This window comes from Hemicordylus capensis, chromosome 1 (genome assembly GCF_027244095.1).
Source record: "Hemicordylus capensis ecotype Gifberg chromosome 1, rHemCap1.1.pri, whole genome shotgun sequence".
Lineage (NCBI taxonomy): Eukaryota > Metazoa > Chordata > Lepidosauria > Squamata > Cordylidae > Hemicordylus > Hemicordylus capensis.
Genome location: NC_069657.1, coordinates 273,515,889 through 273,532,773, shown reverse-complemented (window position 1 = coordinate 273,532,773; position 16,885 = coordinate 273,515,889). Strand labels below are relative to the sequence as shown.

The following is a 16,885-nucleotide window of genomic DNA, read 5'->3' as shown; positions in this document are numbered from 1 at the left end:
CCCCAACGCTAACTGGCCTGCGGGGCCTTCCAAAAGGGGGTGCGGGGAGGAGAGAGAGAGATTGAGAGAGAGAGAGAGAAGACAACTGTGCTTTTCTATCCATGCCACCGCCGGCCGCCTAGGAGGAAATCGCGCATGGCCTCTACCTGTGTTTAGGAAACAAAACAGGAAAGGGATTTGGCGTGGCCGGCCAGAGGCTCTGTCGGCTCCAACAGCTCTGGAGGATTCAGCCTTGCTGGAAAGGGGCAGGCAGGCCGGGATCTCCTCAAACCGAGTTATGTACGGCGCTAATCGAGCGTGAACGAGTTAATTGCGTCCCTTAATGAGGGCTGGAAGGACTCCAGCAGCCCTGCGCCCTGCCTGGGACGCAGCGCCGGGCGAAACGGTTTGGTTAAAAAGGAAAGGAGGAAAAGCCAGTCACGTTTTATCAAGCAATCGGTGCTGACAAGCCTGGCAAACGCTCTCGCAGTTGTTTGCACACACAAACACCAGAAACCTCCCCCCTCCAAAAATAGAGATCACTGGGATTAAGTGTTCACAACGGACTTTGAAATGGCTCTTGTCATTTCCCTCCTTTCTTTCTCTTTCTCGCTCAACCCCCACCCCCAGCTAAAAAATAAATAAAATTGGTTGGAGTTGGAGGGAGCCGGCCGGGACTGAGAACCACTTTGTGAAACCAACCGGACCAAAAGGCATGGGTCTTCTACGTTCTGGAGAGGGTGTGGGAGGACTAAGGGATTTTGGTTTGTTACACGCTGGAAATAGTGTCTTCATCTGTAATTGCTAAATGCTGTGAAAGCCAATAAATTGTTACTAAATAAACAGGAAAATTGGTTCCTTCTGGATCCCAATAGAAGTCAGAGACCGGAGTCACTATCCGCAAAACTAAACTGGCTCAGTGGGTTCAGATTCATACGCACACAGAAGGGAAATAAAGGGATACTATAACGTCTGAAAAAGGGTCCCTTGGAAACCTGACTAGTGGTGAGAGAAGCAAGCAGAAATTTAGCGTAAAATTTTCAAACTAAAAAACTAGCATTTGTAGCGCGCCTCGCATGTATGATCTGCTTGTCATCCTTACAACAGCCTTGCTGTGGAAGTGCGTAGTATTATCCCCATATCGCAGTGTGTGGGGGGGGGAGGCTGAGAGGGAGTGGTTTGATTAAGGCCACCTAGCCAGCTCATAGAAACGGGGGGCGGGGGCGGTGTTCAGATCAGGGACTTCGATTTGTAACTCACCCGCCTGCTAGGCTACATCAGTTCTGGAGGTTGGTGTAAGTGCAGAACACAAAACCAACAGGGATTTGACAGCCCGAGCCCGATGAGAAAATAAAATGGATTAGGTCTACGGGGCGTGGTTCTAAGTAAAGGCTGGGGGTGTTGGGTTCACTTATGTTATGAACATGTCACCTGCGTGTTTAGGGCGGTGTTTAGCGTGTTTAGCTCTTCATTATATTCTTTAGATGCATTGATTCCAGTCGAATTTACTTCTCCATCCTATCAGGATCAGGGGACCTCTTGAAAGTCCAGAATATTCTACACCCAACACTAAAGGTGCTTTTAAGCCTCTCTGTCGCTATTTGCCTGCTTGTGTGAATGTTCCTCCGCAGAAGACCGCGCTATGAACTGTCTTTTTTGCGTCTGATGAAGTAAGCTGTAGTAAAGCTTATGCTAATACTACTACAAACACTGGGTAGTCTTTCAAGTGCCACAAGGCGCGCGCTCTCTCTCCCTCCTCTGTATACTGACAGTATAACAAACAACAATAACAATAATAATTTATAAATCATAATCAGTAGGATTTTCGATTGGGCTGCATTAGTAGCAATTACAGAATTGGGAAATAAAACGGGAGGAGAGGTTGTAGTACCTACACACATTTCTTCTGGACTTGTTTCAGAGTAAACATGGTTGGGATTGAGCCGATCATCGTGTGGTGTGAGGGCACCTTGACCCCAGCTCATGACTTGGAGATTATTCCCATGAGACTAGCTGAATACACGCACGCGTAGGGCACTCCGAATCGTTTGTGAACAGGTTTGTGAACTGAGAGCTCCCTGCTTTCTAAGTGGAATCGATCCCTCCAAGGGAACCGGTTTATCAGACTGCATTCTGCGGGGCTATTAGGACTTCCACGCCACTGAGTGCCTTACATATACTTCCAGAACAAACAAAAACCGTGCAATGGACGTTCCACTGAGTGGACCTTCGGTTCCTGAATCCTGAAGTCGCTTAATGGGGCGTAAGCCCCACTGCATTTAACGGGACTTACTTCTGAGTCCACACATGGATAGGATTATGCTGTTAGGGTGCATAGATCTGCAGTCTCAGTCATGTGCAGCTCAGCTGAGCTGAGGTATAGCCCAAAACTTTGCGAAACAGGAGACCTCACAGCCTGGACAGGGCATTTGTTCATTGCAGACCCACCACCACCACCACCACACCCCCGCTAGAGTGCATTTCTACTTTAAAGAAAGACATACTAAAAAGCTACAATGCTATGAACGAACGACATGAAGCTGAATGGAATAATTCACACCGACCCCGGCCCTGCAAACACACACACACACTCACACACCCCAACCACCTTGCAGCCTCCTTCCATATTTTCCGATCCAAAATATACACAATTATTAGGTAAGACTGTAGGCCTCGCGTTTGCCCTCTACATACGTTTGTCTCTAACGCATGACTTGAAAAAGTTAAGTCTCATTGGAATTAAGGACACCTCCTTCCAAACAGACATTTTAGATTCTAAGTGGTAACAATTGTACATTGATAGACGAGGCTCGAGTGCCAGGTAATTAAAATAACCAGCCTCGATTCTGACTTTAAAAAAAAAGACAGGGGATTTATTAAAGAGGACACTCTTTTACTCCCCACAAAAAATTGCATCCTCCCCCCCCCCCCAATTTTTAAGTTAGATCAGGCTTGGGTAAGATAGGTTAAACAGGAGACAAATTCAGAAAGAACCCGGTTCTTCATAAATATTTCGCTCTACCAGCAACTCTAATTTACAGCCTAATTTACTTCAGATTAACGTGGTCATCGCAGATCGATCTATTGGACACCAAAAGGCAGCGAAGAAACTCCGGTAACGGTAGGCCTTGCAGATACCTACGTGGACGTATGTGTGTTTGAAGGGCCACCGATAATTTTCAGCAAAGTAAACGCTGAAAAAACGCAAGTGACGTGCTGAATGGGATTTCTTCCCACAAAATACCTTTAACATTCAAAAGGGTTTATTACGCCAGAGATATGGAGTTTTAAGGCGGACAGCTGAGTGTGCACCTGTGTAGGATTCAGTCCTCAAAAGGCAATGCTAACCAAAACAGAAAACAAAAGAAACCCTCTTGGTGTGTTCGATCAGAACACAACGCAGCCACCCTGAGGTCCTCCTTTTTTCTTTTTTTCTTCTTTTTTACTTCCGCGGATCTGACACCTCCCATTCGCTCTGAAGTTTCACCGAGTGCAGTACTAACTTCGAAGTAAGTGCCTTTAGAGCGGCAGCCTATTCTAGAGACTTGGAAACAAGCGCTACTGTACTGAAATTGAAATCCACGGGGCCGCTGCCGGGATTGGCTGTGGCGAAGAACTGAAAAGCGAAACAAACGTGCTCCTAAGCAGGTCGAAACAAACGGGGTTTTCACGGGAAGAAATAAGCAAGCAAGGCTGCAGTCCTCCGACCTAGATCCTGCACCCATTTATTTGGGGGCAAGTCCCAACGAATTCACTTCCGAGTAAATCTATGTAGGAGGATCGGGCTGCGAGAAAGCGAAAGATCCGGGGGCCTAGTAGCGCCCTAAATCCCAGCCCTTCGGCTTCAGCGAGAGAGGGATAGGACTGATGCTATAAGCAGTAAAAAGGAAGAGGGATACCTGAATGCCCCTCCCCGCCCCAATATTACTGTTGTCTTAGAAATGCAGCTTTAACGCACGCAATCCGCGTACACACGCGCGCGCGCGCACACACACACCCAATCTTCGGAGGGAAACCTACTTTCAAGTAATTATTGTGTTAGGATCTATCCCCGCCCTCATATAGGTGCATACAGTAAATATACAATTGATCCATCCACAGAGCCAAGGATTCTTGCTATGGGATTCAATGCGGTGTGGATCAACCCTTTCCCCCCACTTCCTCCAGACACTCCCCCCTCCCCGCCTCTCTAAACTACCCGGTTTCTCGTCTTCGCAGCACCGTTAGCCTCTGACAACTCGAACTACATCGGCGCTGCGCTCCTTCGCAGGTCTGGAAGGAAAGTCCCAAACTGGTTTCTAAGGAAACGCGTCAAGGATCGGGCTCTAAAGGTGCAAGCAAAGCCAGCTTCCCTTCCTTCTACTGAAACCCGTGGGACGCCCTTCTGTCAGAAGGCGCCTGGGAAGAGATCAAGACCTGGAGGAACAGCCTTGTAGATACTAGGATTTCCGTGGAACTCTCCCCAGAGGCAAAACCCTCCAGTCGCGTTCAGTGGGACTTTCTTCCTAGACACGCTTACGAGCTAGGAAAGGAGTCAGCCACACTGAACACGCTCGGGCTTACTCTCGCGTAAACGTGCATGGGCTTACAGCCCTTTAGACACGGTAGCCCGCTCCTGTCTGCATGCCCTTGTCTGCTGCGAGCCGGTGTCTTATTCCACCCATGGAGCTGGGCCCTGGGATCAGAATGGATGCTGGGAGGAGAGAGCTGGGAAGCGCCACTCCTGCCAAGGGAAGAAGTGTAGGGGGAGCAGAGAGAGCCCGCTAACTTTGCTACTAGAGCTCGCACATCTGCCTGCACTGAGCCGCGGCAAGACTTTCCCGCAAGTAGCCCGATTTCCCAGCGCGTCTCCCCGAGTTCCAGGAAGAGCAGGGAGCGCTGTGACAGCGAGAAACCCGCCGCCGGTCCAGGTGAGCCGCCCGCTGCCCGCCAGAGGAAAGGAACTTGACAGGACTTCTTCGTCCCGTGGCGTGGAAGCAGCAACCGGGGAAAGAAGGGAGAGGAGGCCGGCGGGCGGGCGGGGGTGCTATTGGTGGATCTCCATATTTACCTACTCCCGATCTCCGCTTCCCTGCCGGCCGCTGGTACAAGATCCTCCGGGGCGAAAGGGGTTCAAGCTGGGCAAAGCGGATCTGCCCTGCCCGGGCCCTTTCTCCTGCTCTCCGGCTGGGCGGGGGGCAGCGGAGGGCGAGCCAGGTGCTGGGACTGGAGGACAGCTTCTTTCCCCCGCCTCTTGGTCGGAGGATGCGGCTGAAGGCCAAGGCGCCTTGGAGGAGGCGAGCTCCGACTGAACGGATCTCTTCCCTACGCCGCCTACTTATTTCAACCCCCTGCCTCCCCTCCCCTCCCCTCGCCTTCCCCACCCCTGGGCATGCGCACTGGCAGGGGGAGAAAAGTTTCTAACTGGGAAGCTTTTGGTTCGGCGGCCGATCGGCTGCTGGTTACGGGGCAACCAGCCCGCCCCGCCCTCGCTCCAGTGGCATCTCCCCCCGCCCGCCTCCGCCCGCCTCTCAGTCAGGGCACAGCGGGGAGCCAAGCCTTGGCAGGGAGTCGAGAGCCCCTTCTCTGACTGACGGGATCTCTGACCCTCGAGGGGATCTCTCCCGGCGTTTAGCTTGGCTCTTCGCGGATCTCCAGGGAGCGGAGGATCCTTCCCCACCTTTCCCTAGCGCCTGCTAGTTGGTCTTCGTTCTCCCTTGAAGTCGCTGCTCTCTCCCTCGGATCCCAGATGCATCCACTCAAAAGCGGTAGAATTTGCTCCTTGGCGAAGGAAAGTGGTTAGGCTCGACGACAATATTCTAGAGCTGACAGTTTGAATAATCTGACTACTCTGGAGTAAGCCCGACCCGCCAGCCACAACTCCAGAAAACCCAATGACCCCAGACAGTCTTGCAAGCATAAAAATAAATAAGTTATCCCATATCTCCAGTGGGATCCAGTGTATTCAGTCTCAGTGGACCCCGTCTCCTAGCGGCAATCTTCTACACACACTCACACCGGGCTCAGGAATGGATCCCCTTTCCCTTTTTCACATAGATCCCGATCTCGAGTGGGATTCATTTGTCATTCTATCCCTCGTAGACTCAAACTTCCATCAGAGCTGAACCTTGCCAGGTGACCAGTCCTGATCGCCGATCTCTCCTCTAGGTGGATCTATACATTCCTCCCTCGAAGTAGGATCCCAGAGTCCAAGCGTGGTGAGACGGGCCAGATCTCTCTGCCGTGCCTTAGGAACACACGCCTCTACCGGCCGCCCTCTCGGTTTCCTCAAATGCAAAGCCCTGGCCTTAAACCCCGAGTTGCAGATCCTTCAAGCAAAGCAGGCGAAGCCTACAGCCCTTGGGGAAGAGCAGTGACCCCCTTCCCCGCGCTGCCCTAATAACCAGCCCACCTCAGCCAGTCCTGCCTGCCTGTTTGTTTGTTTGCCTACTCAGCCATCCACGAGCGATGGGCTCTATTATACAGATCCGAACAAGGTAGCCTCATTAATAGGGAGGTGAAGACAGATCTTTCCTGATAACACCAGCTGGGTCTGCTTATTGTTATCAGGGCCTTGTCACCGTTTTACAACCGCTGCAGATTGCACATGGTGGCGGTGTGTGTGTGTGTGTGGGGGAGAATAAAAGGGTGGTGCCGTAGAGGATGATCCCAATAGGGAACGCTGAACAGGAGAACCGGAGCGAAGGATCAGAAGGAGTCACGGAGAGACGATCCGGCTGCAGTCCCTGGTTCCGAGGGGAAAGCAGCCTCTAGGCGTTTGCAGAGTGCCGGCTGCGGAAGAAGAGGAGGAGGAGAATTAAGCCCTCTGGCCATTTCACTGGGGCTCCCCATTCAACCCAGGAGCATTTGCTTCCCTGCCCCCTCCCCCCCCCCCCAAATCGAGCTCCCTACCTTCAATCTTTGCACCTCCACTTGGAAGGAAAGCTCCACTGAGTTCAGTAGTGGAACTTACTCCCGAGTGGGGCTGCAAGAATCTTTCCGTTCTGTGAAATTCCTTTGGTGATGTCCCCCCCCCTCCCGCGGGCCACGCGCGCTGCTGTCGAAAATCCGACAGGAACCCTTAGCCAGAGGAGAACCACAAGCGAACACCTGTGACCCCCATAAATGGTGCGGGCATCAAAAGAACCCACAGCACCAACGGATTTGCAAAACAAGCCACGTGGCCCGTTCTCCTAACATTCGTCATCTGCGTCATGGATTGGGGGCACGATCCAGACAAGAAGTGTCAATTATTTCAGTGGGGAACTGCTGAGCACACGCTTAGCATTTAAACGTGCATACTTTTGGCGGGATTGTTATATATATGAAATAATAATATTTCAGACAATTATATAATGTTATTGCCTGAATTCAGTAGCTAACATGGACCCTGAAAACTTCCATATCCGTTCAAAAACGTAATTTTGACGAATAAGACAACGAAGTTTGTCGTTCCCCCATATTACGAAGTAATTTGGAGCTTGTGGCACCTGCTTTCTTCCGTGCCTGAACTTTCCCCCATACTCCTCCGCCAAGGACTTGTGCATACAATCAAAACGTTGTCATTTTCAAATACAAGCTTCTCCACCATACCATAAAACACAGAGATCGGAGCACTTCTTGCAGTGTTGATGTACAGCCCCGATCCTACAATCCAGTTACAATGAAAGCAAGCCTCCTTGGAAGTAAGTATCGCTAAAATTCGGAATGATTTGCAACCCACGGTGCTGCGACTTACATCCCGACCAAAAGTAAATTCCACCGCGTTCAGTGGAATTTACCTCGTCATAGGATTTTCGTTTACTTGCAAGGAAATGTCAGCCCAAAGGATGGAACAACCTAGAGATATTTTGAGGATCTGAGGTGTAGGCTCTTGTGACAAGCTGGTTTCCATCCCGATCCTAAGCGCATCTCCTTGGAGTCCGTTGATTTCAGTAGAATTTATTTAAAAATAAATGCGCTGAGAACCGAGGCGAGAAAAAACAGACTCGAATCCAGCCACGCGGTGTTTGTACAGAATGAGGCTGACAAGGCTCTTCAACCCGATTCTAATGACTGGAGTGGTGTGGAAGAGCGTTAATCCGGAATGTCAGTGGGGTAATAGGGAATATAAGAACCCCACGGAGCTCTTTAAAAACCTGAACCGCGTTGCCGCTGGATGCTCCCTCGGAACACTGACGTGTTTGTTTAAAATAGACATATTTGACATAGTCTAGCGGCAGAGGATTGAAACCAAAGTGAAGCGGGCGGTTTAAACACACTCGCTTGCAACAATCTACTGATTGAATAATAGAGCGAGGGAGTCGCTCCAGAACCCGCAATTTTCCCGCGAGGTCTGCTTTGGTTTGAAGGAATCCCTGGTTCCCTTCACGCCTATTAATAAGTCCGCTTGCTCAAGGCAGAAAGATGGGACCTCCCTGCCTTTTCTAACACTGCGAACGGAATAATAGTAATAATAAATATATAATATAGTAATTATAATAAAAGCCCGCCCACCCCTAGGACATGGAGGGAATACCCTCGCCTTTTCCGCGGCGGAGATCTGCAGGAATGAAGGCTGGTGTTTAAAGAGCCTCGTAAAGAGGGAGAGAGAGGGGAAGGAAAGGCATCTGCTTCCAAAGGCAGCCGTAAGTGCTGGGAGACTTATAGAGTGAGATCATAACCATTAAAATAATAATAATAATAATAAACCACCGCAGAAAATTCTCCCCTCTCTGGATATCCCGAGTGGCAGAGTCGGATACACACCGGTGGGATACCAACTCGACCTCTCAGGTAGGCAGGGCACAGTAGGTGGGCGTGCAGGTTGATCTTGATCCTGTGCGTGCAAACATTCAAAAAACACTAAATCAAGGGAGAGAGAGAGAGAGAGAGAGAGAGTTTAGGTCATTTGTTGTAACAGCGTGTTGATTTTGTCCCGATTTCCCGGTTCTAAACCCTGGGCAGACACGATCTTAAATGTGGAGAGCAATCTTAAATATATTTATTCCAAAATAACTCCATTTGCATTTGGACTGAAGCAACGAAAAGTGAAGAAGCAGCCTCAATGCGCGCTCTTTCATGCAGATTGATAGGGCTGAATAGTGAGTCAGGTTGGCTGGATCGTGCTCCAGGGGATGGTTTTATCCATCCTCGGGGATGCTTTTAGCCATCCCCGGAGAGGGCTCATTAACGCTTAATTTCGAAACATCTTAGGGGCAAGTAAGTACCACTGATTTACTTTCAGATGCTCAGGGTGGAGCTGTTACATTTCTTCGGTCAGGAATAATTATGATTCCCGTGCAAACAGCATCCAAACTGTGTCCAAATCTGATACTTTGGTGGGGGGACGATAGCAACTTTTATCTTAAAAACTAATTATAATTAGGATGCACACATTCCACAAGCTGCAAAACCCAACGGTTTAGGGTCTGGGCTGACAGCCAATATAGAAGTCTTAGGACTGAGTTCCACCATGCCTAGTATTTCCAAGGTCCCTTAAACGCATTCCCTTGACAACAGTTCCCTTTTGTTTCAATGGATCGTGTTTACTGAGAAGTTAGTGGAACTCAGCGCAACTCAATTCTGGGTCCACATATAAATGGAATCTGTTTGTGGATTTATTTAAATGCAAGTAGCTGGCCTTAAGAGAGCGGTGGAGCGATCTGAAGGCTGCTATTTAAATACTTCAGTTTAGCCGACATGTGGCCTTGGCTACAAGGTAGTTGCAGCCAGTGCCTAACCATATTTACTCTAAAGTAAGTCCTTTTGCGTAAAAAGGCATTTACTCCCGCGTCCGCGCCTGGAGGATTGCAACCCAGCGGTTCAAACTTCAAACCCTCAAGTGCTACCAGGCAAGTGCAATGAGATTCTAAGTAGGTTTACTCGAAAGTAAACCCCATCGAATTACGCAGAGTCCATGCCGGACAGACAGTTCTTGCCCAGTCTGCACAGAATCATACTACCGGCGGCTCTTGAGGTATATCCAATGCAAATCAAAACCCTGGAAAGTAAACCCTTTTAGCACGGCGGCGTGGCACCCGCAGGCAGCGTTAAGAGTGTATTGAAAAATCATTCAGACAAATCTGGAAAGCTGGTTCCGCAGTGCCCGCAATCCGGAGCTAGCTGAGTAGCAACTGAAAGCGTAGTCCTTACATGAACCCCTTTCCAGCCTTTGACTGGAGACAAACATTTCATAAACAAAAACAAACCTGGCTGTCTACCTGTCATGGACACACCTGGAGCACGTGGTGATTTGCTTGGGTTCCTCAACACCGCCCAAGCAGAGACCACCCCAAGGGTCAATTTGGCTGGATGCAGGCTCAGGAAGAGAGACTGCGCAGAGACCGGGAAGAGATCACGTGACCTGGGGTCCTGAGCGGAGCAAACCCTCTGGTGGGGCTTTCCAAGAGGGGTTATTCTCGGCGCGCAGTTCCAGCGGCTGCTGCAGGAAGCCGAGTCCACCGTGCGTGCGAGTATTTTTAACGAGTTATCTGTGTCGCGATGAAAGCCCGTTTCCTGCCCTCTTCCCCTCTGACTGTAGAGCTATTCTTGCAGGCTCATCCTGAATCCGAAAGGCATTTGCTTGGGAGTCAAGAGTGCCACTGATTTTAAGAGATTTGGCTTGCATAGGTCAGTGCCCCCTTTCAGCCCTTTGATCAGTCCCTTGGGACCTAAGCTCGGCTGAACTCGACCAGACCTGCTGCGAAGAGCAGGGTTTGGAGAAGGATGCAAAAGAAGACAGGATTCGGAGTCCGCTTCCATCAGCCCCTCCGAGGGCTTTCAACATCAGGCTGCCTTAAAAGGTGTAACTAGCTATTATTTTGCACATCATCTCTAAAAGCCGAGCAAGATCATGCGATGCGATCCATCATTCCTTATCACATATCAATCAGTTTGGGGGCACTCACATTCAGGATAGTTGCAGCGAGCAGAAGCTGAGCGGGGTTTCCCGCCTGAAGTTAATGTTTCGGGGTGACCTGAGGACTGCCATCTATGCTTGTCCTTGTGAGTCCATTTCAGAGGCTGCAGTTGTTCGCACAGAGTTCATTCACTCGCAATGCGATCCTGTGCATGTTACTCAGAAGTTAGTCCCTCCACGAGCAATGCGGCTTACCGTCTAGTAAGGTGCACCCTTGGTTAGTTAATGAATATAATGTGATGCCATCTCGTCCTTCTTCTGTGCGTGTGACCTGGGATAATCCCGTCTGAATCGGAGAACCTACCTTTAGAGAGTTCAGCGAGAAGGGACTTCATGTCCAAGGGGGGCTTTGGATGGGGCCCTAGCTTAGGGGGAGAGCATCTGCTTTGCATGCAGAAGGTCCCAGGTTCAATCTCTGGAAGCATCTCCACGTAAGACTGGAACCTTGGAGAGCCACAGCCAGTCAGCGTGGACAGTACTGAGCTATATGGACCAATGGTCTGGCTCGGCATGTGAGCATCGCACACTCCTGGAATTGACAACTTGTGGACCCCGCACGGAGCTGATGGGTGCTATTCTCTGAAATGGAAACAGAAATGCGGGGCGGTGGGGGGCAGCCATTTTCGAGGGTGGGGGACTTGCCACACCACCCGCCCCCTGGGAGGTCCACTTGGAAGGCCAGTAATTGCGCACTCCTGGATAAATGTGAGATGGAATCCTGGGTGCTTTTCTCTCTCTGCCTTGCTCTCTCTCCTACACGCGACGCTTTGCAGGCCCTGTGGATGTGCAGCCCGATCTCATGCATGCTCACTCGGGGAAAATTCCTACTGGGTGTCATGTAAAGGTTACTGGCAAGTAAATGAGCGGTGGATCGCAGCCAAAGCAGGTAAAAAGACTCCCCCTCCCTGAGCGGGAGATAACGAAGAAATTAGGGAAGAGGTGGTACTTGGGGGCGCCCTCAGGAGCTGGGGGCCCTGGGTTCTTTGCACCCATCCGCTCAATTATAGGGACACCCCCTGCCTCCTTCCAGATGTGAGCAGGTGAGCTTAAGCCGACAGAAGTCTGTGTTATCAATCCGTTGCGTGGAATGGGAAAGAAGAACCTGGCGGGGCAGAGAGTTTCAAGTGAGCAGTGGCTGTAGCAGTCCGGGTCTCCAGCAGGGGAAGGGGAAGTGCCCAGAAAGGAACACCACGGTATCCACAGCCGCAGCCGGAATCTTCTATCATAGGGGCGCAACTAGGAGAGGTCACCTTAAGTGGTGCGGCAGCAGGGAAATGCTTGACTAACAACTAGGTTGCCAGTTCGAATCCCTGCTGGTACTATATCGGGCGATATAGGAAGATGCTGAAAGGCATCATCTCAGACTGCGCGGGAGGAGGCAATGGTAAACCCCTTCTGTATTCTACCAACAGAAAACCACAGGGCTCTGTGGGAGCCAGGAGTCGAAATGGACTTGAGGGCACACTTTACTTTAGCTAGGGGAGAAGGGGCCTGTGTTTGTGCCTCTCCCGGTGGCCTCTTGGACTAAGGGAGATAATGAAAATAGGGAGGAGTGGAACTGGGGGCCCTCAGGACCCGGGGGGCCGAGTTCTTTGAACCCCCATCCACTCAATTATATCTACACCCCTGGCGACAGACCGGCCCAAACTGTCCCAGATCGCTCTGGCTTATTGGAAGAGCAGGAACCACGCTCCGCTCCCCCACACCCTCCCCTCCACAGCACCGAGTCGTCTCGTTCACTTTGTGGCGACTCCAGAATCATTTTCAAGGTCCTAGAAAGGAACCACGACCTAGTGGGGTTCAGGGGTTGCCACCACCGACGCGATCATTCCAAAGAGGAGTCTTGGTCGGACTCCTTCTTTCCAAAGGGGGGTTGACTGAGCTTTTGATCCTCCTGTCAAACAGCAAAACACGCTTCCTCCACCCCGCCTCGAAAAGTGGATGTTTCTTTTACGCTAGCAGCAGCGGCTGCAACTGAAGACACAGCTGGAAATCGAAGAGCAGGGGAAGGCCATCGTGAAACAAAAAGGACCGCCTCTGCCGTCTAACCGACAAACGCATATAATCAGCATCAAGGGGCATAAGGAGTCGGTCGCCTGGCTGAACTTCACTCACCTGTTTAATTCAGCACCCCCTTGTTGTGAACGGCCAGATGCCCTTTAGGGAGCCGGGAAGCAAGGCACCGACTGTACTCCTCTCCCCCTCCCCTCAAATCAGTGGTTCTGTGAGGACGCTGCACGTTCCATCGCCCCTTACATTTCCCAGGACACCTTGGGCAAAAACAAACAAACAAACAAACAAACAAACAACTTATTAGTGTAATAGATCCTTTGTAGTGTAGTCCTTAATTACCCCGCCCCGCGCTTAAGAGAGTTAAAACTGATCTTGCTGACCAGAGCAAGCCCACCAGCTCATGAAGAAAGCCAGAGCCACGTGGCTATCACCCGGGGCGTTAGAAAGGCCACGCCTTTGCACGGAAAGCCAAGACTTACATTTACAAAATACATAACAACACATCAAAAGAATAAATTGGGTAAGCCGGCTGACCCCGTCTCCAAAAAACCAAAGCCCGGACACACATAAATAAAAGTCTGGAGAAATGTTTGAAAACTCACACCGAAGCAGTTGTGAAGATTCACACCAACGCGGGGGTGTAGCATGGTGGGTAGGTGAGTGAATAGGGAAGTCCCCGATTCGAATCTCGCCATCTGTGAAGAAATCACTGGGCGGTGTTGCGCAAGGCACTCTCCCTCAGCCTCAGGGGCCCCCGCCATCTGCAATGTAGGGGTAATAATGGTCACGTTCTTAGAAGGCTGCTGTAAAGACTACAGAAAGGTAGTACGTGTGAAGCGTTGTACAACGCACTCAATATTCTGATTGATGGTAACGTAGACTTTAGGTTAATGGCACAGCAGAGTGAGATGGTGAGAATCGAAATAGACCTAAATGTCCTGAGGTTCCACCTCGTTAGAAGCAGTCCCTAACTTTGGACACTTCCAGTTCGTTCTTGGGTTCCTGATTAGGTCGGTTTAAGCGTGCACTACTGATCGGGCATTCAGATAGTTTAATTAGTGACGTCACCACGGAGTGCTCCAATTGATTCGCCTCACCTCTGTTCATCAGCGAAGGTCCTCCCTCGTTTCTCCAGTCTCTTCCTGCTAGAGAGGAAGAGCAACGTCGCCCATTGACTTCGTGTGGAAAGCATCGAGGTGAAAAGGCTAGAGTATCAGAAAGGTCTTCCTGGGATCCTCCTTGTACGTTGTCATGCAGAGTAAAAGCAGGGCATCTGCATTATGTTGGCTGGGTTGTTGGAGGAAGTTTGGGGAGGGATGGTGACAGCAACTCAAGGATGTTCTTTTGCTGCATAGTGAGGTATGATTTTTCTTTTGCTGGACTGTTTGCATCTACCATGTGGTGATTTCAGATGGTTTAGACACATGGGCGGTATTAGCCAAATGAGTAGGCTTGAAATATCTGTCCCTCCTATGTAATTTGTTCTATTCTAGTTCTGTATCGTGACAGCTGTGTCTGCTGTACAGAACAGCAGACACAGTCCTGTGAGTCCTGTGTCTGTGGCATTGTAGTTATCCAATAAAGATTGGAGGAGGTGATAGTTCTGAAGTTGTTATCGATGAAAGTATCTAGCAGCCTCCACTCCTTTCTGAAGTGGGAAAACCACAATACAAGGTGGTTGGAATCCTCAACCCAATCTGCAGTATGGAGAGAAGTCATTGTGTGGTTGTTATGAACTGCAATGAGACTGAGCTGCACACAGAGCAAAGATTCAATTCAGAAACTGCCTCAGACATTCAAAGGGAAAGTGATTCAACTTATCCCTTCAGCTGCACATTGCACTTTGATCTTGCCATATCCAGAGGGTCGCTTCAATTTGGGGAAAAAATGCTTTGGATTAGACTAAGAAATTGCTAAAACAATTTTTAAAAATCTGCAATGAGAAATCCCTAAAATACCTACCAGTTTTTCATTGCTGGACAGAATCAGACCAAAACTGCAGGAATGGCATCCTGTTCTGAGGGAACAAGGCCTGCCAGATTGCAGACAAGGAGGTGCATGGCTTTCTGTAAAGGTAAACTTTAAAGTTGGCGATCTCTCTCTAACTTTGTTTTAAGGCAGTATGGGATGGAAACTGCAGAAATAATAGCCTTCTGAGACCATAGACCCTACCAAATTTCAGACAAATAAGAGAAGAGATTTATTTGCAGGGACCTTTTACAATTTGTGGATTGCGTTCCCATGTAAAAAGCCTCCAAAGGATGGAATCGGATCCAAATTGAAGTGGGATGCTTTAGGCAGTTTGCTTCAATTTGGCCCAGGCTACTGATTCAAGTGTGAATTAAAGCAAATCTCCTCGAAGCACCCCCATTTGATTATGATCTGAATGCCAATCCAAAGCTTTGCTCATCCTTACTATCGGATTCATTTCCCAAACTGCAATATGTGAATATCCACAGTGCTCAATCCAAAACAGATTCCCAGTTAAATCTACCTGCTTACAAATCTTCCAGTAGGGCCCTAGTCTGCATGCCAACCATTGTTGAGTCACAATAGTCATCAATGCCTGGCAGGGCCTTTTCTGTGGTTGCCCCCAGATTGTTGAACTCCCTATATGAGGATATTTATACTTCTGTCTCACTCCTGGTCTTCCACAGGCCTAAAAAACCTGCCTCCTATGAAAAATACGTCTATTTTTTAATGATTGGAGGGGTGCATCAGAAAACAAGCTTTAAAATGGGCGGCTAGTCAGGTTTGTCCCATGAGGTAGTTGTTCTTTGAGGAGGATGGCGATTTAGTGTGGGATGAGTGGGGTTCAAAAGGGCTGAGATGGAGAAAGATGGTTATATGCTGATACTCTTTCTAGGCCCCAAAGGGCAGATTTAAAGAAGACGGGGAGTGAAGTGGCACATCAAATATCCTCTAGTAGGGAGTTCCACAGTCTGCGGGCAACCATGGAAAGGGCCCTGTCATATGAGGGAGGCACCTTTCAAAGTGGTGATTCTCTTCATATTAAGCAGGGGGGAAGCATCCGGCCCAATCCAACTCTAGCACAGCACCCTTTCAGTGGCTGTTGCTGTTATCTGTGTTGTGTTTCTTTCTAGACTGCAGGCATAACTATAATAGGGCAAGGGGAGACAGTTGTCTGGGGGCCCACTGCCTTGGGGCAAATCACATGACTGACTCTCCCAGCCACACTTCCGCCCGGGCTTCCTTCAGTTGTATTCATCCTCCGAAACTGATGTGAGTGTTAAGACCTGGAGCTACCAGAGGAGCATGTCTTTCTCTAGAACCATTAAATGACTTGCATCGTCCACAATTTACAAAACCTTTAAAAAATAATTTAGGAGGATGTTCTGTTGTGGCACATAGGTTATATATATATATACATTTTACTATGCTTTGTGTTACCACTATTCAGCCTCATTTAAGATTTCTTTACTTCATGAGCTGAGCTTCAGTGAGGGGGTGGGCGTTTTAAAATCTTGTCTCTGGGCCCACTCCAACCTTGCTGCGCCCCTGCTAGACTGTAAGGCCTCTGGAGACAGGGAACCCTCCACCCCCCGCCAGTAAACTGCTTTGAAAACCTCTTTTGAAAATATAAATAGTAATAGTAGTAGTAATGTATGTTCTAGGCCAGCATGGAGATCATTCAGTAATTCATGCTTAATGCAGATCCAGCTATTGCCAATGCAAAAGCAACTCCACCTGCTGTTGCCTTCCTAGTCATGAGGAGGACAGAGAGGAGAAGACTACTGAGATGTTTGAACCATGCTTGATGCAGTCCAAGCAAGAGCATGCAGATTCATAAGCCAGAGCCAGAAGGCCCTGGACAGGTTAAGGGAAAGCTGTGTTCCAGAATGTCACGAAACCTCTAGAGCAGGGTTTGGTTTGGTGTCTGAAGCGCCTTCCACCTGCATGACATTGGGCAGGTGGCATGAGCGAAGTGGCTGATGCCATCCTTAGTCAACTGCACACCAGTGATGCACACACACCACAATACCACCACTGTGT

The 16,885-nt window shown here is 49.5% G+C and overlaps 1 protein-coding gene across 4 annotated transcripts in view; it reads right to left on the bottom strand.

The window, feature by feature from the left end:
- The window catches only part of OSR1 (odd-skipped related transcription factor 1), a 31,907-nt gene extending 18,287 nt beyond the window's left edge, over positions 1-13,620 (bottom strand). For 2 of the 4 annotated variants that reach the window (XM_053285553.1, XM_053285554.1), the window contains exon 1: positions 5,030-5,286. The gene's annotated coding sequence lies outside the window, so the exon portion shown is untranslated. Of the gene's footprint in view, positions 1-5,029; positions 5,287-5,638; positions 6,751-6,870; positions 7,016-8,706; positions 8,803-12,973; positions 13,129-13,473 lie in introns of those variants that run through there. The other 2 variants (XM_053285555.1, XM_053285556.1) reach the window with 2 other exon arrangements.
- Between the last annotated feature and the right edge of the window lie 3,265 nt (positions 13,621-16,885).